We start from the raw sequence: 25,960 nt of genomic DNA on the forward strand, positions 1-25,960 counted from the left end.
TCTATAGTTCCCGTCTCCTGGCCCCTCTTAAAACTGCAGGCCCTGAACAAGCATTGTGGCAGGAAGCCGGCCTGAGAGCAGCACCTCACTGTGCAGCTCTTCCTGCCACAGGCCTTGCCACCCATGGCAGAGCTTCAAGCTCCCCGTAATGCCCCTGGCCCTCGCAGGGAGCAACTCCAGGGGTCCCAGGACCCACCCAGGGGGACCAAGAGATGTGCACCCTTCTGGTCCGGAGCAGAGATCCTGTTCTTCCTCGAGCTGTGGGTCGAGGAGGAGACATTGCAGGATCTCTGCTCCAAGTGCCGAAATGCTGAGATATTCGAGCGCATGGTCGAGTCCCTGGTGGAGTGTGGGCACCCACCCCGGACCTTGGAACAGGTCCAGAGTAAGGTAAAAGAGCTCCGTCAGGGATATGTCTGGGACAGAGTGCAGCTCGCGCTCAGGGGCAGGACCCCACACCTGCCTCTATTTATCAGGAGCTGCACCAAATCCTCGGGGGTGGGGAAACGTCTTCCCCACCTATCATTGTGGACTCTGGCCTTGAGACCCTTTTCATCACCCGGCCAGACGTCACGGTAGAGGAGGAGCAGGAGGACCAGGGCCAGCCGGAGGAGGAGGAGAAGTCGGAGACCATCACCCTGTCCCTGGAGCTGGTGCCGGTCAGCCAGGATGTCTCCCAAGCCTCGTCGGACGCCGGGAAGGGATCTTCAGGTGAGTGGTCTCAGTTTGTCACACACACAGGGCGGGGGAGGTAGGCACACAGGGGGTGGGAGGTGAGTTATGCACCTCCCTCCCCCTCCAGGTTATCCTCCCCTCTCCTGCACACCTTTTTTTAATGTAATATAAATACAGACTTCGTTTTGTTCAAAATCAAACCGGTGTTTTTATTGAGAGGTCAGGGAAGAGGCAAAGGGTGGGGTTGTGGTGGGGAAGGGATAGGGCAGCAAGCCAGAGGCCCCTGTTGGGGAGGCCCTGGGGAGAGTTACTGTGGTGCTTGAGAGAACCTCTCACTCAGGCCTCCCACTCAGGTGGGGGTGCAAGGTTTGGAGGCCAGGGTGAGTGAGCGGCTGCAGAGATGGGCAGGACTGCTCCGGTGTCTCTCCCTTCGTGGGAGGGCGCTGGTGCTCAATCAGCTGGTCCTGTCCATGCTCTGGCACCGGCTCAACACCCTGCGCCCACACCCGGAGGTCCCGGCCAAGCTCCAGAGGGCAGCTTTGGGGTTCCTTTGGCCGGGACTGCACTGGGTCTCTGCAGGGGTCTTGTCTCTCCCCCTGGAGAAGGGGGGCCAGGGCCTGGCCTGCGTGCGCAGCCAGGTCCGGACCTTCCGCCTCCAGGCCCTGCAGAGACTCCTCTTTAGTGCAGGTAGTCCGGCATGGAGCATTTTGGGGCACGCCTTCCTCCGCCGCCTCCGAGGGCTCCGATACGACCGGCAGCTCTTTTTCATCCAGCCGAGGGGCCTTCCGCGAGACCTCTCAGAACTGCCGGAATTCTACCAGGACCTCCTCCAGACCTGGAAGCTGTTTCTGGCGACCAGGTCCGTTATGGCCTCCAAGGGAGCAGACCTCCTCGCGGAGCCCCTGCTCCACAATCCAGCCTTGCGCGTGCAGGTGGCGGAGTCTCCCTCGGTGCGCCGGAGGCTGATCCTGGCAGAAACCACCATGGTCGGGGACCTCCTGGACTACGACAGGGGGGACTGGGTGGATCCCCGAGCGCTCGCTCGGCGCATGGGGCTCTCCACCCCCCGAACCCCTCTGCGCCTACTCCAGGAGGTGAAGGCGGCTTTGTTGCAGCCCGCTCGCGATCTCCTACAGAGAGCCCTGCGAGAGGGAACGCCCCGCCCCTCCCCTCCTGCAAAGCCTCCGTCCCTCTTTATTGGGCCCCTGTCCCGCGGGCCCCCCCGGCCTCCCCACCCTTGGACCCCCAGCCGGCTGCAAAATCTGCAGCCGGTCTGTTTCCGGACCGCGCCCAGGGAACAGCTGTACACGCTCGTGCTCCACGCTTTGCATTTCCCCACCCTCGTGTCCCGCCCCGATACAAAGTGGCGGGACTACCTCAGACCTATAGAGGGTGGGGAACCCCGATAGGCCAGCGTTTATTCGACCTTAATTCCGCGGCCCGTCGGGGACATCAGTTGGCGGCTCCTTCACGGGGCCGTGAGCACGGGCGTGTACTTGGCGCGGTTCACCCCAATCCCAGACACCTGCCCCTTTTGCGGTGTGAGGGAGAACCTGGCGCACGCCTATCTGGAATGCGCCAGGTTGCAGCCCCTATTCCGGCTCCTCCAGAACCTCTTATTGAGGTTCTGGCTGCACTTTTCCCCTCACCTTTTTATTTACGCACACCCAATCCGTGGCCCCACAAAATCGCGAGACCTCCTCGTCAACCTCCTCCTGGCCTTAGCGAAAGCTGCCATCTTTAATAGCAGGAGGAGGATGCTAGACGAGGGGGTTCTCTGCGACTGTGGGGCCTATTTCCGCTCCTCCGTCGTGTCACGAATCCGGGCAGAGTTCCTCTGGGCGGCGTCCACTGGCTCCATCGACAGCTTTGAGGAGCAGTGGGCGCTGTCCGGGGTTCTCTGCTCGGTGTCCCCATCCGGCTCCCTTATTTTGAACCTCTAGCCCGCACTTCTTGATCCTTTAGTCATTATTTGTCCCAAGCAATCAGTTGGACATGGGTTCAGTGTCCCTCCCATAAGGTTGGGGAGGGGCTTTTAGAAGGTGGGCGGGCAAAGCCCGCCCACCATCCCATGATTTCAAATAGGCTTTCTCTGCAGCAGCTCCCTGGCCTGACCCTGTCACAATACATAATAAGACAGGAAATATCTTATTGTCTCTAAATCCATGATACACCTGCATCTTGAATAGCGCGTACAGACGTGGTCACCTCATTTAAAAAAAGATATACGGGAATTGGAAAAGGTTCTGAAAAGGGCAACAAAAAAGATTAGGGGAAAGGGGCCAAAGGGGGCAGTTGCCCTGAAGCCCGGTGATTCAAAGAGGCCGGGGGCTCCTAGCTGCTGCCACCCCTGCTGCTGCAGCAATGGTGGCAACTGGAGCCCAGGCCCTTTAAATCACTGCTGGAGTGCTACATGCTCCGGGTGGCTCTGAGGCCTGGGGGGGGGGGGGGGGGGGGCAGCATGCTTCAAGGCGGCATAGAGGGCTGGCTGCCCCTGGCCCTACCCTTGCCCAGGGACCTGTAGAGGCTGTCCATGCCCCTGATTGGTGGGATATGATAGAGGTCTATACAATCATAACTGGTGCGGAGAATGTGAATAAGGAAAACTTATTTACCCCATCCCATAACGCAAGAACAAGGAGTCACCAAAAGAAATGAATAGGGCAGCAGGTTTAAAATGAACAATGAACAATAGGAAGTATTTCTTCATACAACGCACTGTCAATCTGTGGAACTCCCTACTACAGGATTTTGTGAAGGCCGAGACTTTAACAGTGTTTAACAGGGTTCACTATTGAACTGGATAAATCCATAGAATCATAGAACACTAGAACTGGAAGGGACCTTGAGAGATCGAGTCCAGTCGCCTGCCCTCATGGCAGGACCCAGTACCATCTAAACCAGTGATACCCAACCTTTTGGGCCTGCTGGATGCCCGGGAGCAGCACTGCACATGCGCCACGCACCAGGGGTGGGGGCCGTGCATGCACCGGGCGCCCAGGGTGCAAGAATGGCTCAGGCCGGCCCTGGTCACTAGGTGGGTGCACATAAATGCCCCGAGTGCCATGGCACCCGCCGGCACTGCGCTGGGGACCACTGATCTAGACCATCCCGGACAGATGTCTGTGTAATCTGCTCTTAAATATCTCCAGAGATGGAGATTACACAACCTCCCTAGGCAACTTATTCCAGTGTTGAACCACCCTGAGAGTTCCTAATGTCCAACCTAAACCTCCCTTGCTGCAGTTTAAGCCCATTGCTTCTTGTCCTATCCATGGATGGATGATCAGTCCATCAATAGCTATTAACTAGGATGCACAGGCATGGCATCCCTGTTTGTCAGGGCTGGGGCTGAGCAACAGGGGATGGATCATTTTCTCTGTTCATTCCCTCTGGGGCACCTTGCATTGACTTCTGTCAGAAAACAGTATACTTGGCTAGATGCAGCTTTGGTCTGACCTAGTATGACCATTCCTAGATTCTTACTCTTAGGACCTAGTGCGTCCCACAATCAAGTCTCCTCAGCATGAGAACCATAGTCCACAGAGGCTGGAAGCAAAGTGGGGAAGAAAGAGACTCTTATCCAAGCTGCTTTACAGAGTAGCAGGTGCTAGCTGGATGCCCAGCCCTTCCAAATCTCCTGCGTCTCACTCATCTTGGAAAGAGACTCCGCTCATTGTGGAAAGGGATTAAATTGTGAGGAAGTCTTCACGTGTTCTGTCTCATGGTGAAGGATTTGGCAATGCTTGTTTCTAAATATTACTCATAATTTTATAAAACTGCTATAATTCATACCATTGTGGCTCAGTGATCCTGTGTCTCAATGATCCCATTGGGTCATGTGGCGTGGAAGTATGAACCTAGCATGGTTCAAGCACATGCAACTGAATCAGTAAAGTAGTCAGAAATGGCTATATTCCCTGCCTTGGGGACTGACTCTAAACTCAAAGCCATAATGAAAGGGAGAAAAAGACTCTGCCCTACATATGAACCAAACCTGAAAACAACTGAAAAAGCCCTGTGGCATGGCATTCAGGCATTGGCATGAAAAAAGGCATAATTAGAAGAGTGCTCTGTGATCTAGGATTGTCTAGGTCAGTTTGGTCAACTCAGGAAAACTGGATATATGAGCCTTATCATCTTCTCAAATACACACTCTGAGCTGCTGCACAAATCTATGAACCACCACAGACTGCAGTAAAAGGAGTGGGAGATATGCTGGAAAAGCCATGGTGGAACAAAGAAATACAGAACATAAGTAGAGAACAGCACATGATTGGAAACTAGAAGTGAAGAGGAAAAATAAACCATCTATTTTTAAAAATTTCACTTTTATTTAAAATCCATCATTGGTTTATGCTTAGACTGGAAGCAATTTTCTTTTCTATGCCCTGTGAAGCACCTAACATACATTAGCTGCCGATTAAATAATAATTAAAACAATTGTTTCTATTTTGCTTTTGTCAAGCTCCAGTCTTTCAAAGATTCCAAAATGTTGGGTTAATATTAATGGAACCTTTAAACCTTCCATTCACTTCTCCACCTGGCCTCCTTAACCATTACATCACTTATTAAACCCATCCCACATTAACAAGGACCCCCAGTCCTAACTGCCACTACCCTGACACGGGGGCAGTGAGATACTGGCAGCGGCAGGATCCAAAACGCTAGCATTATCCACAGTGTGGTGTTGTACATTTATTCTGACCACTGGAAATGCTGCAGCTCAAAACTAAGATTATAGCACATGATATGCTGTGCTCATAAATGGAATGAATCCCATGTATTTCCAAGCGCCCTGCTCTGCGATTCCTGATGCATCTCGTGCTCGCACGGGGTTCGTGACATACACTGAGCCCTGGCAAAGGAAGCGTGGGGGTAACGCAATACCGAGCTCCCGCGCCACTGCCGTTAGAATGGGAGAGAAACCGAAATTCCACCAGTCTGCACACGCCCTGCCAGGCACATCAGCTGCCAAGCAAATAAAAGTGGCAATACAGAGGGCCTGCTGCAAATACTGGAGGTGTGGGAAGGGGAGACAGAAGCAAAGCCCCGGGTAAAAGGCACAAAGCGGTGCAGTTAACACTCCCCCTAGTGCTGAGCCCGAGACTGCTGCATGAGCTCCCACTCCGCTCTCGCCACCCTGACAGTCGTACGAGAGAGACAAGGGAGGTGAGGGAATGTCCTTAGGGGCCCACTGCTGAGGAGGGACGGTACCAGCGTCCCGGGCTCGCAGAGCGCTACCTCGGGCTCCCGTGAGCAGGGCCGGGAGAGACCCAGCGACCCACCCACCCGCGGGGGCCGGGCACGAGAGACCCAGCGACCCACTCACCCACCCGCGGGGGCCGGCAGGAGAGACCCAGCGACCCACTCACCCACCCGCGGGGGCCGGCAGGAGAGACCCAGCGACCCACTCACCCACCCGCGGGGGCCGGGCACGAGAGACCCAGCGACCCACTCACCCACCCGCGGGGGCCGGCAGGAGAGACCCAGCGACCCACCCACCCGCGGGGGCCGGGCACGAGAGACCCAGCGACCCACCCACCCGCGGGGGCCGGGCACGAGAGACCCAGCGACCCACCCACCCACCCGCGGGGGCCGGGCACGAGAGACCCAGCGACCCACCCACCCGCGGGGGCCGGGCACGAGAGACCCAGCGACCCACCCACCCGCGGGGGCCGGTGCCCGGGAAGCTGCCCCCCCTCCCCCCGCTGCAAGGAGGGAACCCCCCCGCCCCCCCGCCCCGGCCAGACGCGCCCGAGACAAAGAGCCGAGGCCGGACTCACCCGGTCCGAGCTGCCCGGGACGGTCCCGGGCCCGCCGCCCGCAGGGGCCGCAGTGACACGGCCTCGGGCTGCGCTGTCATCCCCGCCCCGGGGCTCCGCGGGGCAGCCGGCGCGTCCCCCGCTCCTCCCTGCGCCCCCCCGCCTCGCGCACGCCCCCCCTCCGCTCCTCCCTGCGCCCCCCCGCCTCGCGCACGCCCCCCCTCCGCTCCTCCCTGCGCCCCCCCCGCCTCGCGCACGCCCCCCCTCCGCTCCTCCCTGCGCCCCCCCGCCTCGCGCACGCCCCCCCCGCTCCTCCCTGCGCCCCCCCCGCCTCGCGCACGCCCCCCCTCCGCTCCTCCCTGCGCCCCCCCGCCTCGCGCCCGCCCCCCCCTCCGCTCCTCCCTGCGCCCCCCCTCGCCTCGCGCACGCCCCCCCGCTCCTCCCTGCGCCCCCCCGCCTCGCGCACGCCCCCTCCGCTCCTCCCTGCGCCCCCCCCGCCCCGCGCACGCCCCCCCTCCGCTCCTCCCTGCGCCCCCCCCGCCTCGCGCACGCCCCCCCCTCCGCTCCTCCCTGCGCCCCCCCACCTCGCGCACGCCCCCCCCCCGCTCCTCCCTGCGCCCCCCCGCCTCGCGCACGCCCCCCCTCCGCTCCTCCCTGCGCCCCCCCCACCTCGCGCACGCCCCCCCTTCCGCTCCTCCCTGCGCCCCCCCCCGCCTCGCGCACGCCCCCCCTCCGCTCCTCTCTGCGCCCCCCCCCGCCTCGCGCACGCCCCCCCTCCGCTCCTCCCTGCGCCCCCCCCACCTCGCGCACGCCCCCCCTTCCGCTCCTCCCTGCGCCCCCCCCCCGCCTCGCGCACGCCCCCCCTCCGCTCCTCCCTGCGCCCCCCCCCCGCCTCGCGCACGCCCCCCCTCCGCTCCTCTCTGCGCCCCCCCGCCTCGCGCACGCCCCCCCTCTGCTCCTCCCTGCGCCCCCCCACCTCGCGCACGCCCCCCCCTCCGCTCCTCCCTGCGCCCCCCGCCCCCCCCGCACACACTTTTCCACAGGAAATGATTAACTCCTACTTGCTGCCGGTTGCTATGGTAACCGGTGTCCTCGCTCCGGGCTCCCCTGGCGCCGGGCACGGCCCCAGCCCGCGGCGCCGGCCAGGAGACGCGAAGCGCTGGGGGGGGGGGGGGGGGGGGCTGCTGCCGGACCGCGAGCCCCGCGCTGCAGGGGAGGAGGAAGGCAGCAAAATGCACCCGAGGAGTTTCCCCGAGGGGCTGGAACGGCAGCAGCTGACCAGAGCCGGGAGCCAGGCCAGGGGCTGCCGCCTGTCTCCTGGACAGTGCCTGCATTTCAGCCCCCCAGGCAGCAGTGTCCCCCCGCGAGAGACAGACCCACCCAGGCTTCCCGGCCACTGCCAGCCTGGCCTGGGAAAAAGGCAGAGTACTCTGGGGGGGGGGGGGGTCACAACAATACAAGCCCCTTCTCTGAGGAACCCCCCCCCCCCCCAACACACACTTCCTGCCTGACACTGTTGTCCAGTGGTGTGAACAGGCTGCCTTGCTCCACCCCAGAGGTGGCTGCCTTTCTGTGGTGATTCAAATCATGAATCTGTGTGGTCTGTAAAGAGTGAAGGGATCTTCCTGGAGGAGCAATGTCATATGCAAACTCATGGTGGCAACCAAGTTAGTCCCAAATGCAGGGGTTTTTTTAAAGCAATAAAATATAAATACTTATCAGGCTCTCCCGATAGTTGTGTGGCCTGCATCTGAACACCTGCATGGAAAGGTCTTCCTGCTTATTCTTTTTTCAATTAAAAAGAGTGTAGCTGTGTTTTTTAATTCAAATATTCCCCTCTTGTGGAAACACAAACACAAGAACCTCATATTGTGAGGTTTAGGCTGAACATTAGGAAAAAATTCCTAACTGTCCGAGTGGTTAAGCACTGGAATGAATTGCCTAGGGAGGTTGTGGAATCTCCATCATCGTAGATTTTCAAGAGAAGGTTAGACAAACCTGTCAGGGACAATCACATGGTGCTTGGTCCTGTTGTGAATGCAGGGAACTGGACTTGAAGATCTATGCGATCCCTTTCAATTCTATGATTCTAGATTAGGGATGTTAAATATCGTTTAACTGAATAGTCAATTAACCTTATGGATTCTTATCAGTTACTCGACTATTCTATAGTCCCCCAGGGTGGGGCTGGCAGCCAGTGCACTCTGGCCCCACTCCCCAGGAGCCCCCTGTTTCTCCATGCTGCTGCCTCTGTATCCGTCTAATTTCCTAGTGTAGACATGCCCAGATATAGCGACCATTGCTCATTGAGCTGGATTTGTTATGTTGACAGGAAAGAGCTCTCCGGTCAGCATAATGTGGCCATACAAGCATTCTCACAGCAGCCCAGCTGTATTGGTACAGCTGGGCAGCTGTAAACTTGTAAGTATAGACATGATGACCTTAGTAAAACAGTAAAGGATTTATTTAATAACATATTCTGACAAAGTGGGTCTTTGCCCACGAGAGCTTGTGCTCCTACACTTCAGTTGGTCTACAAGGTGCCACAGGACTCCTCGTCGCTTTTGCAGATTCAGACTAACACGGCTACCCCTCTGATATTTAATAACATGTTTGTTTTACTTGAAAATGACGTGATAAACTCAGAGCACCTTCAAACTGAGACTCTCAAAGGACGCTGCAAACTTTAATGAAGCAAGAGTAATGCCCACTTTGTACATAAAGATAGGGAACTGAGGCAGAGAGGGGAAGTAGTTTACTCAGGATCAAACAAAGTTTACGGCAGGAGCAAGAATAGAATCCAAACGGACTGATTCCCAATCCTATGCTTTAGCCACAGTTCATCTTTCCCGTTTCCACAAATTACAGGAGGGAAAAATGACTAGTTCTACATTTAGTTGTGCGGTATGCATTAAAAACGTGACGTAGACTTTACAAATAGTTTCTTTGTATAGCGCCAACACATGATTGGATTGGTCCTTCTAATCCTATGTTCTAAGTCCCAATTAGAACTCCAGTAATGATTGCTAGTGGCACAGTAAGAAAACTGCACTACTTCGGTGAGATAAACACTTGGAAGGCATTGCTATACAGTATATTATACTGGGAAGAAGTCCTCTAGTGTGCACATCTTCAAAACTGCACTTTTGCCATTATACCCCTCTGCCATTATACCTAATTTAACCACCACCCCACTTTCCCTCCTGCCAGCCCTGCTCCCTCGCCAAGAAGTTTTGCTGATATAACTGCATCTACGCTAGGGTCTTTTGTCATTCACATGTATTACATCCCTGTCCAGTACAGCTACACCAACAAAGGTTGGTAGTATAATACACCTGGCCTTAGAGGACAGTTTTTGTTTCAGCAATTGAGAGATGCTGTGACCAGTGGGAAAAGACACAGGAGAGGAGATAGGAGAAGACACTCAGTCCTTCCTCTGAACACCAGAGGACAAATCTCACTCCAGTGCAGACACAGACTAAGCAGCTGGTGTCTTCCCTGGTCAATGGCTTCTGGGGACAGTACAGCACCTGGTGGAGAGCTGGCTCTCCTTGCAATGACCCCAATGGGGCTTTATAAAGGCACAGACTTGCTGGGTGGGCAGTTTCACACACAACATACTGCTTATGTCTTCCATCTTGCTTCCACTCCCTAGTGCTCCTGAAATACGCCCTCCTCTACCTACTGCTTTGGGATATGTGCAGAGCTGGCTCAGTGCCTTGAGGGACTGTTCTTGTGCTGGGGCACTTGCCTTGCAGCTTATTCACATAAAGGAGTCACAGGGTAATGGTGAATTGGGTCCCATAATTCTACCCATCAGCACAAAGGTGACCTGGCTCTCCTTGGCCTCATCAGAATTGGCTTTAAGTAGAAGCAGCACCAAGTGACTGATGGAGGTCCAATGCTTTTGGGGGCTCCATGTTGCCTCAGCATTGCTTGCCTAAACCCCAGTTTCTACTCAACCAATCATCTTGGCTGCAGAAACAAATACTTGCTCACTAAGTTCTCACTGGAAGCCAAAAAATTGTTAGCCTGTACCTGTGTTTCATTTTCCACCAAGAAATGGTCCTAGCAACGTTTAACTCTGAAAATGTTCTGTCAGATCACACAAACTGTGTTGCCTGTTGTGAGCAGAGATACATTTGTTTGCTGGAGATTAGGTATCCGCCCTGTCCAAGTCACTTTCCCTGCATTGCCTCAGGCACATCTTAAAAATAAAATAAAATAAATAGTAAGATTTAAGTGAAGTGAAAGAAGTTGGCTTCAAAAGGTGTTGACAAAATCCAAGCACTTCCTGGTACTCACCAGAAAGGAAGGTGTGTGGGGTAGAGATGTGGAAAGGCAGGGCAGAGAAGCTCCCACGTCCACTGGACAAAAATGTTTTGTCTTCTCGGAAGCAAAAAATGAAAGGAATGCAGACAAAGCACCACGTGGTTGCGTGCTCCCAAGTGCTTGGTAATTAAAAGATTTGGTAGGAGATTAGTTTGTGAGAAGCATGCAGTGTGTAAAAATAAACTACATCTCCCCTTTTGTCCTTGCAGGCTCTTCCCTTCTCCATAACCTGCTCAGATTTGCAGGGTAGACAATTCTTACGCTATTGGATGTTTTAGTTAGAGCCTCAGCTTTCAAGACACACGAATACATGAGAATCTTAGCTTTCATCAAAAATATATTTCTAGCTCTCATAATTATAAAGAAGAGCATTAAGGTGTGACAGGACTATACTCAGAAGACTCATTATCAGAAAGGAAATAAAAAGAACCTCATTTAAAAAGAAAAACAAAAAACCTCAACTTTTCAGACACCTCGTTTTTAAGACTCGTGATATTTGAAATGTTTGTGGTTGGTTAGCAACACTGAATACTGCAAACAGCAAAGCATAAATGGACAGCTGTCATTCTACTAGTCTCCCAAATGCTGCCACAAATGTGATAGTCGACTGCTACAAAACTGACGCTGAAACATGATCACATATCCGTCTTTTCACAGCTCCTTTGGGCTCCCTTATCTGAATCATCTCTCAAACTACAACAAGGGTCTCGCCATCAAAGCAAAGAGGAGCCAGGATATTTCAGCTCTGACTTTCACTTGACTTCTTTATTGGTCAGTTTCCCCTTCTATAGAATGGAAATACTGGCCAATTTCACAAGAGAATTGACTGGTTTAATTCATTAATAGGGTGTAGTCCTGTGGCACCTTAAGGGAGACTAATAAATATATAGAGAGACTCATGAGTTTTTGAGGTTAAAAGGAAGTGAGTTTTACCCATGAAAGTTTATGAATCTATCTATCTATCTATCTATCTATCTATCTATCTATCTATGTTCATTTCTAAGGTGCCACAGGACTACTCATAGTTTTTAAAGTTACAGACTTACCCGGCTACCCCTCTGAGACACATTCAGCCTTGTGCAGTTGGCTAGTAGAAGACTATTGCACCACTTAAGCCTTATTTTGAGGGTCTAGGTCTTTCCACTGACCGTCTCACCACAATGAATTTTATCTCAATATTTGAAGAGCATTGTGATCTGCAGATAGAAGCCGGTATGAGTGCAAAGCATTATTATTAGATAATACATAGTTTGGTATGAGAGCAGAGGACTGGACTAGATTACCTCTCAAGGTCCCTTCCAGTCCCATGATTCATATCACATTGTTTGAAAGAGGAAGTACTGTCGGTCCAGGAGAAATTGATGCCCTTGCTTAATGTGTTGGAGAATTTTCTGCATGTTTCCTTTCCCTCCCACACTGCAGAACTACATCACAATGTATATAAGATATTTTGGGGGGATAATATGTGGAATTCAATCTCTGTGTCCCTTCAGCTCTGCTTTCATAATACTCTGTGACCCTGCTTCGGGGTTCCTCTGACTCCTGCACTTCCGTAATGGCACGGACAGACTCCACCAGCCAGTAGAATAGAGGAAGTTTATTGCTTTTCCAGGATACAGCACAGCATAGATGTAATCTGGTTACAGGGCAGGCCTAGGATGCCTCAGCCCCCCTGGAGACGGGGGAGACTGGGCCCCTAAATCCCAGCCCCTTGCTTAGGCTGCTTCCTCCATGATACCAGACAGAAACTACCCAACTCTCTCCCAGCCCTGCCTCCCAGCCAGGTGTTGGTCTCCGCCCTCCTTCCTTTGTCTCCTTCCCTGGGAGGCTGAGCCTGGGTGTCTGGGTTAATCCACATTTGGGAGAGTCAGTGAGAATCTCCCATCTCAGCGCAGGGGGCCCCCGGGTCACAGAGCAGACAGCACCCCCACTACGTCACACTCTCCCAAATAGATATTCCCACACTTATCTTGAAGGTGTTTGTACTATGTACAAAAAACAAGCTATCTGGATGTGGGGAAAGAAAAAAAGAATCTAAAAGTCCAAGGAAGAGAAAACAATGGTAAACTGCTCCTTGTTTAAAGCCATTAATGTATCTTCTGAACCTCATCATCTTTTCACATTTGCTGCCCTTCAGCCCTGTCCATACCAGCTGTCCATTCTAACAGTACAAGTGATAGATTGTACTGCTAATTACTCTCTCGGCCTGTGAAGAAAAAACACCTCTGAATTCAGTTTGTTCCTCAGCAATCACCCTCTTGGAACAGTTATAGTCTGCAAACAGCAGCTGAAGTTTTGGCAGAGAATATTAAATCATACCAACTACAAACTTCCACAGCTGCTGCCGCCTCTAAACTGCAGATGCCATCTGCTTTAGAGGACCAGAAAATGCAACAGAAAACACCAGAGACTACATATCTTGAAGTTCTAGGAACAGGAACCTCCGATTTTTTCTTTTTCTGATTTTTTTAAAATTTCAAAATCACTGCCTTCATGATGGGAATATGTAGGCCTTGATTCAGCACAGGTCTTAAGCATATGCGCAATATTAAACATATGACTAAAAAATAACAAAACCACATAAAAATTGCTAACTGAATTAAAGTTGCTGAAGTAATTAATATATTCCTTCTTATGCAGAATACATAGCTACAGCATTAACGTTAGATTTAAAAAGACAAGAAATAATTACAAAAGCTTCAGAGGGGTAGCCAAGTTAGTCTATAACACAAAAAACTTAAAAAATAACAAATAATGCTACCAGACTATTTTTTGGTTTTTAAGTTTTTAAGAAATAATTAGTAAGGGGTAGTTTATACACATAGGCTGCATCTAGACTGGCAAGTTTTTCCGCAAAAGCAGGTGCTTTTGCGCAAAAATTTGCCAGCTGTCTACACTGGCCGCTTGATTTTGCGCAAAAGCACTGACGTTTTACTGTCCGAAATCAGTGCTTCTTGCGCAAATGCTTTGACGTTCCCATTTGGGCAAAAGCCCTTTTCCGGAAATGTTTTTGTGCAAGAGGCCCAGTGTAGACAGCTAAAAACTTTTGCGCAAAAAAGCCCCGATGGTGAAAATGGCAATCGGGACTTTCTTGCGCAAAACTGTGTCTAGATTGGCACGGACGCTTTTCCGCAAAAAGTGCTTTTGCGGAAAAGCATCTGTGCCAATCTAGACGCTCTTTTCCGCAAATGCTTTTAACGGAAAAACTTTTCCGTTAAAAGCATTTGCGGAAAATCATGCCAGTCTAGACGTAGCCATAGTCTATTACCTGTGCAGTTCATTCATTTGGTTTAATGATAACATGGACAAGTGAACATTTACCTTATACTATGTAATAACTACTATAATTCTAAAGCCTCATTAACTAATTTGTAAACTGTAAGGGTAGTGAATTACCTTAAATGCTCATTTCCTGTCTTTTGAGCACTTAGGTTTTTTAAAGGTATGCTCAAGGTATGCTTGGTAATATAAGGGTTATATCCGTTACAACTCTAAAGTAACGAAGGTTGAGGTGGGAATTTCCTAGGTTTTTTTTAAATACTGTGAAGGAATTCTGAAGTTAACACTGGGTTGGCATAAATATCTTTTATGTGTGGGGATGGTCTCAACATTGTCACCCACAAGTAGTCAAGTCCCCAAAAATCATGACATCGGTTTAACAAAGGAAGGTCACTCATCTGTAACAGAGACGAACCCTGCATAACCTGGGAAGAACCAGTACTGCAGCTCTGACAGTAGAACCTTTCAGGGCAGGGCCCACTGGAGCGCTTACACTCCCTCTTCTGTCCCTCCCTTCACTGGGTTCTTAACATTCTGAGGGTGAGATGATCCAAGAGATTTCCATCTGCCTCACTTCCTTCCACCACCTGGAGTAGGAGGTTGTAATTGGCATTCCAAGGATTCCAAGGGAATGAGGATGGGTAGTGTGAATGTTCATAGTTCACATTTACAGGTGAGTAACCTTTACATCTTCCAGAAGTCTCTGCACATTCCCTCCCATGAGACAACTGACATTTTGCTTATCAAATTGAAGAAGGCGAGACATGGGGTCCTAATGAAACAATGAGTGAAGTACTGCTCTAGTATACAGTGTTTTGTAAACATGAATAGAGCACCATGTTGCAGCTCTGCAAATTTCTACAATAGGAGCATACCAAATGCATGCCACAGAGTCTACCTTTGCCCTCCTGGAATGTGAGCTAATCCCTGTCTCAAAAGAGACAGAGGCTTATCCTTGACTTTTATCAATGCATAGCCTTACGTCACAAAGGCTCTTTCTGTGAGTAACTGCCTGATTTGTATTATTTTGTGTGTAAGAAATAAAAATATTTCTAAATATTTGGATCCCATTCCTGGATAAAAATCTAAATGTGTTATAGCATCTAGCATGTGGAGTTATTTTGTCCAAGATGAGGGAAGAATACTGGCAGATTGAATACTTGGTTGAGATTGAAATCAATTACCACCTTGGGTAAGAATTTTGTGTGGACACAGAGAACCCCTTTTTTCCAGGGAAAACTGAAGGCTCAGTTAGCTATCAGAGCTTGAAGTTTACTTGCTCTTCTGACAGATGTTGTGACTACAATAAAAACTGTTTTGATTGATAATTGAAAGAGCAAACACTCATTCAGCGGCTCAGAGAATGGCTTCATAAGTAAGGACTAGGTTAAGGTCCCATAATGGAGTTGGACCTTTGAGTCATACATTCATTGATTCACTTAACCTTCCATAAATCTTTTTATTCTGTCATGAATAAATATGTTGCAAGTATATACGGCTGCTAAGTGAATTTTCAGAGGTGATCAAAAGTGACCAGAAAGTTTCAAGTAAAACAATATTCAAGTATGGACTGGATTGAAGCTGCAGTCGGGCTAATGGATTCCCAAACTCAAAATCTTTTCCACTTGAGGTCGTAATACTTCCAAGTTTACTGTGTTCTCGAACTTATCAAGACATATTGTGCTTCTAGCGAACAACACCTGAGAGTACAGCAAGTTGGTCTCAGTTCTAGTATGTTGATTGTCGGTTCTTCTCCAGATGGTTTGAATCATGATGGATAGTTAAATTGTTGACATGCGCTCCCCATTCAAAGTTGGAATCACTGGAGGTGAGAGTTGCTCAAGGTGGAGCCAAGCAATTGAAAACTACCCACTTTAGAGTGTTATATTCTGAGTACATCTCTTGGAAGAGTCAATTTTGAGAAGAGGTTGTCTGAACAATGTTCTGCTAACTAATGCTGCAAAGCTTAAACTAAGCATACCATACTGTTTTGAACACCTTTCCCAGGAATCTGGAGAAGGATAAAAGTAGTCTCTGACACACTAGGATAGGAAGAAGGAGTTGGGGAGAAGTCCTTTTACTGATACTGTTTTCAGAGAAGGAAGGAGAGTTGCAGGGAATCAGAGTGACCACTGAGCTGAATTTTCTAAATACAGGTGGCAAGCGAGAAGCATGAGTCTCAGAAGCATGTGGGGTTCTAGCAGTTTTCTAGGGCTCTTTTTTGCTGTGTCTGTATTACTCTCTAAGGAGCACATGGGTCCCTGGTGCTACTTAGAGAGCAATAGAGATGCAGAAAGAGAGCCATTGGAAAAAGTCTGGGAAGGAGGGGCAGAATTAATTAACTGATTAGGAGCAGTGTTAATTAATTTGGGGGAACAGAAGGATTCGTTCACTGGGTGGGGGAAAGTTCTGATTAATGTAGGAAAACTAGGTGAATAGGAGGAAAAATGTATTTGTGAGCACATTAGCTGAATCAGATTCAGAGCTTGATCAGAACCAGTCATATTTATTCTGTGCTTTTGCTCTCTTTCCGATGGACTTTGAGGTAACTGGGTTAGGTTCACAGAAGTGTTTGGGTAGAAGCTTTTATGAGTGTGATGATGGCAAACGGAGCAAGGTGTCTGTGGTATGGCCATATGCTGTGGTAAGGAGTATCAGCAACTGCCCTATGGGATAAAAGTTCTACATATAGCATGTGTCCATGATCTGTGGTTAAATGCACAAAAAATGAGGAATAAGGGTTCTTGCGCAAAAGGATTTTTTTGTGCAAAATGGCCCCATGTACACTGCATTTTTTCCGCAAAAACCTCTTCCGCAAAAAGGATCAGAAGAGAATATGCAAATGAGGGCACGAGAAATGATAATGAGCACTTCATTTGCATTTCCTCTTCTGCAAAAATGATGCTGTGTAGACGGAGCCTTAACACCACCTCCAGCAAGACAAAGTAGTGAGAAAAGGACCTCTGAGGAGATTAGTTTAGGCATCAGTGTTAAGATAATTTTCCTTACAAACAAGAATGAAGGCAAGAGCTTTTAATGCATAGATGATTCTAAATTAGAAAGGAAATTAGACCTATTGTGTTACTAATTACAACTCTTCTGAAAACATGACAGCACCAGCCTGGTACCTGTGGGCTCTCTCTCTGGCTGGCCACATTGTTAAAAGGTACTTGTAGAAATATCACTTTGCATGATAGCACAGAGAAACGCAAGCACAATAACACCTTATCGCAGGACTCACTGGAATCAGTGCTTTCCAAACCTGGCCATAAGGTACCAAGTGCTCAATCATTGACTAGAAGTTAATCATTAAAAACATGTGGACAGCTATCACACCATTTCTATGCTAACTGCATTTCACCTATTCATCATTTCACTTATTCACAGAATGCACTGGATATTAAGTCTCAAAGAAGTAGTTGTGTTAGTCTGTACCTGCAAAAACAATGAGGAGTCCGGTGGCACCTTAAATACTGGGGTTATGTCTACACTGCCACCCTAGTTCGAACTAGGGCGGCTAATGTAGGCATTCGAACTCGCAAATGAAGCCTGGGATTTAAATATCCTGAGCTTCATTTGCATGTTCCCAGGCGTCGCCGTTTTTAAATGCCCCCATAGTTCAAAGTACCTGCCCGTAGCTACACGCGGCACAGACTAGGTAGTTCAAATTAAAGCTCCTAATTCGAACTACCATTATTCCTCCTGCAAGGAGGAACTATGGGGCATTTAAAAACGGCGACGCCCAAGTACATGCAAATGAAGCCCGGGATATTTAAATCCCGGGCTTCATTTGCGAGTTCGAATGCCTACATTAGCTACCCTCGTTCGAACTAGTGTGGCAGTGTAGACATACCCAAACAGATTTATTAGGGCATAAACTTTCATAGGTAAAACCCACTTCATCAGATGAGTTGGAGTGGAAGCTACAGAGGCAGGGGTATTTATATGGCGTTAACGAAGCCAATCAAATCAGGGTAGAAGTGGCTCATTAACTGCATTTGGTATGGAGATGTGAATATTAAAAGAGGGGAAATTGCCTTTGTCGTACATTAACCAGTTCAGATCCTTACTCGGTCCTGAATGGTATTGAATTTGCAAATGAGCTCCAGTTCAGCTGTCTCCCTTTGTAAGCATGTTTTGAAATTCTTCTGTAAAAGGATGTCCTGGGCATTCAGTCATGGATTTGAAAGTAGCCATCCTTCTACAAAAAATTTCAAAACCCAATTACCAATGGAAAGCTTATGCCCTAATAAATCTGTTTGTCTCTAAGGCAATGTCTACACTGCACAGTTATTTCGGAATAAGCTATTCTGGAATAGTTATTCCAAAATAGCTTATTTCAAAATAGCACGTCTACACTGCAGAAAAGCCTCAAAATTAGTCCGAGGCAGGCTTCCCTAATGTAGATGTGATACATCGATTTAGAGCCCCAGGAGGAATAACTTAGAATGGCCCTGGTGAGGGGCTATTTCGAAATAGCAGCAGCTATTTCAGAATAGGTGTTATTCTTCGTAGAATGAGGTTTACAAAAGTCAGAATAAGCTGTCCGTTATTTAGAAATTATTTCAGAATAATGGAATTGCTGTGTAGACGCTCACATAGTTATTTTGAAATAACTCCTGTTATTCCGAAATAACTTTGCTGTATAGACACACCCTAAGGTGCCACAGGACTCCTCGTTGTTTTTACTGAGCACAAAATCATACTCACTTCAGCAATAACACTACAAATATTCCACAAGCCACATAACGATAATCAGTGCTTTTTTTTGTGATGGTACTGCCCAGTACGCAGAGCTTACCTGGAAAGAACAGAGAGTACCGGCACCTCTGTAATGAAAATGGCTAACAGTTGGCTGGGTCTTAAAGAGTACTGGCACTTTTTTTTTTTTTTTTTTACAAAAAAAACACTGATGATAATGATATAGAGCCATAGTCTGAAATCTTTACTTAGTTTTTACTCAGACAAACTTTCACTGTATGTCATGAGAGCTTGCCTGAGCAATGACTGAGTAAAATGTGGGAAATAATTTTAACATCTGTCCCACAGCGAGCATGGCTACAGTAAGGACTGGTGTTGCATAAGGAACAAACTGAACTCACCAGAACCAGTTCCATCAGATATGCATTCTTGACTGCAATATAAACTGCAGAATAGTGATAGAAATGTACATATACACTGCAGTGAGCTGAAAATTGCAGTGACCCCAGATAATTCCATGTCAAGAAACTCTCAAATTCACATTTTCCTACGTGGCAGTAAACAGTCAGACAAGAAAGACCATTTGGAGCAGAAGAGGGAAAAGGGGTAATTGACAGGCATGCTGTGGTTAATGAATGTTCATTTGGATTGTATTAAAGTGTAATTGAATGAATACACTAAAAAAGTCTGGCAAGTTTCAATGTTCTTTTTAGTAGATCGTTTTTCATAGCACAAAATCATCACAGTTGTGACTGTCCGCTCAGAAAAATCCCTTAATTTCATTAGCTGGAATGTTGGGGTCAGAATTGATATGCATTACCAAAACTTTATGACAGAGCCAGTGCTATGGGAGTCGCTTTCATTAAGCATAAATGTTTAGAGAATTCTCAGATAAGGAGAAATAAGCCAGTTAAGTCAGGCAAGTTAATTCTTATTTTACTTGCCCAATGGAGTGCATAGGACTAAGTGAATCTACAACAATCGAAATACATCTGCGATTGGTGCTTTTGGATTAGCCAGGCATTCTGCCCCAAGCAAATATTTAACCTACAACTGTAAAACCTCTGGGCAGATAACTACAAAAGCCTGGCTAAAATTTAACTCCCTCACTTCTCCAGACAAACAACCTGATTATATATATATTAAAAACACAAAAAACAAAAAACCCCTAATCCAGAAACACAGATAGGAGCAGAATTAAAGTCTCAACTCTCCTTGTTGAAAATCCTCACCAGAAAGATCAATTGTAATGAGACTGTGTCTCTAGAGACCATTTCATTACAGCCTAGCTCATTATTAGAGTTTTACTGCAGCATAGGAACCTTCAACTGTGAGGAGGTTTTTGGGAGCAGCTGAGATATGATTTGCCAAATCCTATATAAAATTAATAAAATAATAATATTCTGTATCTCTACAATATCTTTTATCCAAGGATATCAAAGCTCTTTACAAAGATTAAGCTGCTTGTGAGGCATTTATACTCATTTTAAAATGCACAAACTGAATGGATTAAACCCAGTGGCCCAAATTCTAAGATATGGCCAACTTGCATTCAACACAGCTCAGGACTCGGAAGGGAGTATTATAAAAGTAACCTGACCACCTTTGCATACCCATATTCAGGTGGCCAATGGATCAAAATCCAGTTTAATCCACAGCATAAATCAGCAAACTTTAGGACTCTGGTAGCTTATGATGGCTACTTAGGGTCCCGAGGGTGCATTCCAACAGATGGGGGTCACTGGAACAAAGAGATGCTTGGGTCAGACCCCTTTTCTGTGACCATGCCTTGCACCAACAACCAGTATCAAGGATAGCATGGAGCTACTATGGCAGCTCTAAACCACTCAAAGAGTCACAAGCACACTTCATCTATACAACGTGTCATTATTACACTAGTATCGAAATAACATTTCTCATACAGAAGTTGAACATAACCTCACAGACTGACAAGCAACGTATCACAAAGCTGCCTTCGTGCAAAAGCTGCAACATTCAGAGGATTGTCTCTGCTCCTGTTAAGTGACCTACCTTTTAATTTTGTCTAATTTTTCAAACTCCTCTGAAACAGGATCTCTTGTATATGACCACTGATTAGTCTTAATGCTCTAGATCTGTGCACTATACCATGTCCGTTTCTTCTCTATCCCTGCTAAACAACGTGTCAGACATGCATGCCTGTACAGCATAGTCCCAGCTTCATGCCAGCTCTGATGGCTGCCTAGGAACCACGAAATCAGATATCGCCCTGAGGAAGAATACACAGTTCATCCAATAGGTCATTAATGTTTCATGGCATAAACTAATGAGGGCTTCTGCTTATGAAGCACTCCCAGAAAAAAGGTTAACAAGGAGAGCAAGATATGGCAAGTGTAAGCCTGTGCCGTAATACCATAGAGATATATTCCAATTCTGATGTGAAAGGACCCAGCCCTGAGAGGGCAATTTGATTACTAGGGGCATGTCTACAGTAGGAAATTATTTCGAAATGATTACATTTGACTTAACTCCCAATTTTACAAAAATCAAAATAGCATTCCCACTACGAGGAAGCCTCGAAATTAGTCCGAGGCAGGCTCTGTTAATGTGGACATGCTACCTCGTCTCGGAGCCCCAGGAAGCACTGGGGAGTAATTCATTTGAATGCCTCTGGGGAGGAGTTATTTTGAAATAGCAGCACCAGAGTGTCCACACGAATGCTATTTTGAAATAACTCTTTTGAAATTAGCATTATTCCCCCAGGAAAGCAGGAATGCACATTTCAAAATAAATGGCCAATTATTTCAAAATAATAGGCTTGGTAGTATGGACTCTCTGCTTATATAGGAAGCCCCCAACTTGCGACGCGATTCGTTCCGGAGGAAGCATTGCAAGTCGGGGGCGTCGTAACTCGAACCTGCATTTACAGCAGGCACCGTGCGCCGTCGTAAATGCAGGCTAAGGACGTAAGTCGGTGGTTTCCGGCCCCTTCCACACTTACAAAAATGGTTGTAAATGTGGGGGGTCGGAACTCGGGCGGTCGCATCTCGTGGGGCCTCCTGTAAATTTGACCTAAAGGGGTTATTTCAAAATAATGCCCAAGTGTAGACCAGGGCCAGATTAATTCACTTCAAGACATTTTCACAAATACCAGCTTGAGACCACACTTTTCTAAATAGCAATTCATGCAGTCTCCTCTCTAGCCTCAAACAATTATCCTTAAGTCTTTTAGTGATGTGCTAGAAAGCACCTTCATAGATGAACAGCAGCAGTTTTCTGTGCCTGACAATGCTTTCCCAGAACCAACAGTGAATCAGGTGTGTCAAGTGCCTTAGCTACAGATTGTGCAATATATCTTGAAGTATTATTAAATTAGCTAATTAATGGATTTTTTGTTTTATTTTGGAAGTGAAAATGGTAGGAGTAAGAATTAATCAGAGACTCCCCAGAGCACATTTCCAGTAGTACATTAAAAAGATACAGCCAATCTATAGGACAGATCTAAAGATTCTGCTTGTCACTAATCTGTTCAAATGCAGTACTATTTTTCCTGCACCTTTCTATTCTTTCTCTGCTGAAACAGACTTTCCTGAAGACAGCTGTGGTAGAAGACAAAAAGCTACTATTCCAGTCATCCTAGGTATCTATGTTAGATTGCATCCGGTTTGTTTTGCTATGTACATCTAATGAGAGGGCAGTCCAACGCCTGATGCTAAGTATCATGAGTCTGAATCACTAGACTTCATGCAATGAAAAATAGAGTCAGTAAATTACATTGCACAGATGTTGAGTCATGGCTGGAAAATTAATTCAGTCTCATAAAACACTCACAGTTCAATTCAGGAAATGTTACTGCCAGAAATTAAGTGATCGTTTTGAGAAATGCACATCAGTGTAAAGTACATAGTAACTAGGGCTATGTCTAGACTGCAGGCTTCTTTCGAAAGATGCTCTTTCGAAAGCATCTTTCGAAAGAGCATCTTTCGAAAGATCGCGTCTAGACTGCAGGCGGATCTTTCGATAAAGGAAATCCGCTTTTTCGAAAGAGAGCACCCAGCGAGTCTGGATGCTCTCTTTCGAAGACGGCCTCTTTACATTGAAGAACGCCTTCCTTCGAAAGAGGAACTTTCGAAGGAAGGCGTTCTTCCTCGTGAAACGAGGTTTACCGCCATCGAAAGAAAAGCCGCGTTCTTTCAAAATAATTTCGAAAGAACGCGGCTTGAGTCTGGACGCAGGGGAAGTTTTTTCGGGAAGGCCTAGGTGGCACAAAGCTCTTTCTGCTATGAGGTTTTAGAATCTGATTTATGCTGTTCATCAAGACAGTCTATTAGGGTTAAAAAAAATCCAGCCTGTATAATGAAACACATTGAGTTCTTTCTTGTAGGGCCCAGATCATCTCCAGATGTGGGGACATGGAATTTGGTAACTATTATGAATTGTAAGCAAGAAAACGTGTGAGGTTTATTTTATATGTAACCAAGAAAGCTACATCTACACTGTGGCGCTATTTTGGGATACTGAAGGTATCCCAAAATAGCTGTCCCATGTCTTAGCAGCACACCCATTATTTCAAAATATAAGGGGGTCACTATTTGGACGTCCCTGTAAACCTCATTCCACATAGGGTTGCCAGAAGGTTTAACCAAAAATACCGAACACCCCCCCAGACACACACAAACACACACACACACACACACACACACAAAACCACCGGGAAAAAATTCTGTTGAGAAAAAAAAGGGGTGCTGCACCTTTAAATGACCCTGCACTCCTCACTCCCCCATCCCCACCAGATGCAGCAGGAGAAAATTGTCCCGGCTGGGCTTCTGTCAGAGGGAAACAGGAAATACCAGACAGGGCAAAAACTGGACACCTAGCAACCCTAATTCCACAAGGAGTAAGGGGTGTTTCGGAATAGCAGGTTATTTTGAAATTACAAAATAAGCTATTTTGAAATTCACTTGAAATAAGCTACGTAATTTGCGTTGCTCAAATCGCATAGCTTATTTCGAGCGATGGGTGCAATGTAGATGCACCTGAGCAGAATGAACACAGCATTATATTAGGATTTACACATAAATCTTCTTCGTTGCATTTAAGAGAGAGGCCAATATTGCCTATGTTAATGAAACAGGTATATCCATGCAAAGAAAAATGTGACAGAAGATAATATATAAAACTGTGATGGGTGTTTATTTACATCACACTTTACAAGTACAAATTCAAAGTCATATACGCAAAACACAGCAGGCAAATAATAATTATAGTATGCAAATGGGCAATCAGAACTAGGGTATTTCCCAACAAAATTAAATAGCATTGCTGTTGAATTGCTTTGGTTGCTAAATATTGGTCACTAGATATTGGTCTGCTTGCAGAACTATGAGGTAACACTACTTTTGCTGCATTGGCATTAATACCTACAGCTGCCATTAGGGGTCAAGATAGTCAACAACTACTAGGAAATGTTGCTGAGAACATTTTCTACCAGCTGTAACAATTTAGTGTCTCCTGAGAAAAGTTTACAAGCATCGAGTAATTATTACTGGTTGCCTGTTACTGTTAATCAGCAGTGTAAACAAGCTATTATAGTACAGCATCATTCTTCAGCTTTTATGTCTAAAGTTCCCAAGTGTAACCTGTTAATGAGACCAAAACACTGTAATAGCAGATATCATGTACTGCTGCAACAGAAAGTGTATGTCTCTACATCTCACCACGCTTTTCAATACCAGGTAATTTAAATTACTCAAAACAATAGGTATAAAGTAGAAACCTGTAGGATTATTTTTAAAAGGTCTGTTCTCTAAAAACTGCAAATAGGTTATTTTGTTTTACATAGTTTTTGTGCCATTGGTTAAAAATTAACTGCTGTGATACCAGGGAAATGGTAAGGCTCAATTTATACTATATGGCTGTGCAGGGGCATATGAGAGAGTAAAGTCTCCCCCCATGCAGCCTCCCCAGGATCTAGACCCATAGGGATAGGTACTTTATAGCAGCTATTCCTCGCTGAGCAAGAGGGTGGGAATGCATGCCGGGTGAAGTGTTGCAGGGCTGGCGTTGTATTTGTTATTGAGACGTGATCGCTTTCCTGTGGGCCTCTTGGTGCAAGCTACACACATAGGCTACGTCTAGACTGGCATGATTTTCCGCAAATGCTTTTAACGGAAATGTTTTTCCATTAAAAGCATTTGCGGAAAAGAGCATCTAGATTGGCACGGACGCTTTTCCGCAAAAGCACTTTTTGCGGAAAAGCGTCCGTGCCAATCTAGACGCAGTTTTGCGCAAGAAAGCCCCGATCGCCATTTTCGTGATCAGGGCTCTTTTGCGCAAAACAATACCGTGTTGTCTACACTGGCCCTCTTGCGCAAATGCTTTTGCCCAAACGGGAGCAGCATAGTATTTCCGCAAGAACACTGACAATCTTACATGTGATCGTCAGCGTTCTTGCGGAAATTCAAGCGGCCAGTGTAGACAGCTGGCAAGTTTTTCCGCAAAAGCTTTTGCAGAAAAACTTGCCAGTCTAGACACAGCCATAGAGTGTGTGCTTATACATGTACAGGTTCACCTGTATGCTAGCTCTGATTTCCACATGAATGGAGCGCTACTATTTACAGATGAAAGAACAGCCACAAATCCATTGCAAAGTCCCCCAAAGTTAAATTAATAAAATGTACTTAATTTTGAGTTGGTTGTGGAGTCAAACGGGACCATCTCACCTTCATTTTTCTTGCTGTATGCCATGAAATATACAAACAAATGTACCCAATATGCACAAATGTATTGTGCTTTATCTTAACTACAATTCAGTACATGGATTTCAAGACGGGAGACTTTAGCAAACTCAATGAGTTGGTAAAGTAAGAGCCAAGGGAAGCAACATTAAAGGAAAAACAGTTTGGGAGAGTTGGCAGTTTTTCAAAGAGACATTATTAAGGGGACAAGAGCTAAATATCCCACTGCATAGAAAAGATGGGAATTATGGCCAGAGATCACCCTGGCTTAACCAAGAGGTCATCGGTGAACTGACATTCCAAAAAAAAAAGAGAGAAAACTAGGTCAGATGACAAGGATAAATATCGACAACACGAGTATGAAGGACAAAATTAGAAAGAGCTAAGCACATAATGAGATTAACTAGCTAAAGACATAAAGGGTAACAAGAAAAGTTTCTGCAAATATATTAGAAGCATGAGGAAGAACAAATATAGGGTAGGCCCTTTACT

At 47.2% G+C, this 25,960-nt stretch overlaps 1 protein-coding gene across 5 annotated transcripts in view; it reads right to left on the minus strand.

Annotated features, from left to right (window-relative positions):
- The window catches only part of KIFC3 (kinesin family member C3), a 66,102-nt gene extending 45,184 nt beyond the window's left edge, over positions 1–20,918 (minus strand). For 3 of the 5 annotated variants that reach the window (XM_075940447.1, XM_075940442.1, XM_075940446.1), the window contains exon 1: positions 6,462–6,595. The gene's annotated coding sequence lies outside the window, so the exon portion shown is untranslated. Of the gene's footprint in view, positions 1–6,461; positions 6,596–7,501; positions 7,521–20,783 lie in introns of those variants that run through there. The other 2 variants (XM_075940443.1, XM_075940445.1) reach the window with 2 other exon arrangements.
- Positions 20,919–25,960: the final 5,042 nt, after the last annotated feature.

The sequence above is a fragment of the Pelodiscus sinensis genome, chromosome 12, assembly GCF_049634645.1.
Source record: "Pelodiscus sinensis isolate JC-2024 chromosome 12, ASM4963464v1, whole genome shotgun sequence".
Taxonomy (NCBI): Eukaryota; Metazoa; Chordata; order Testudines; family Trionychidae; genus Pelodiscus; species Pelodiscus sinensis.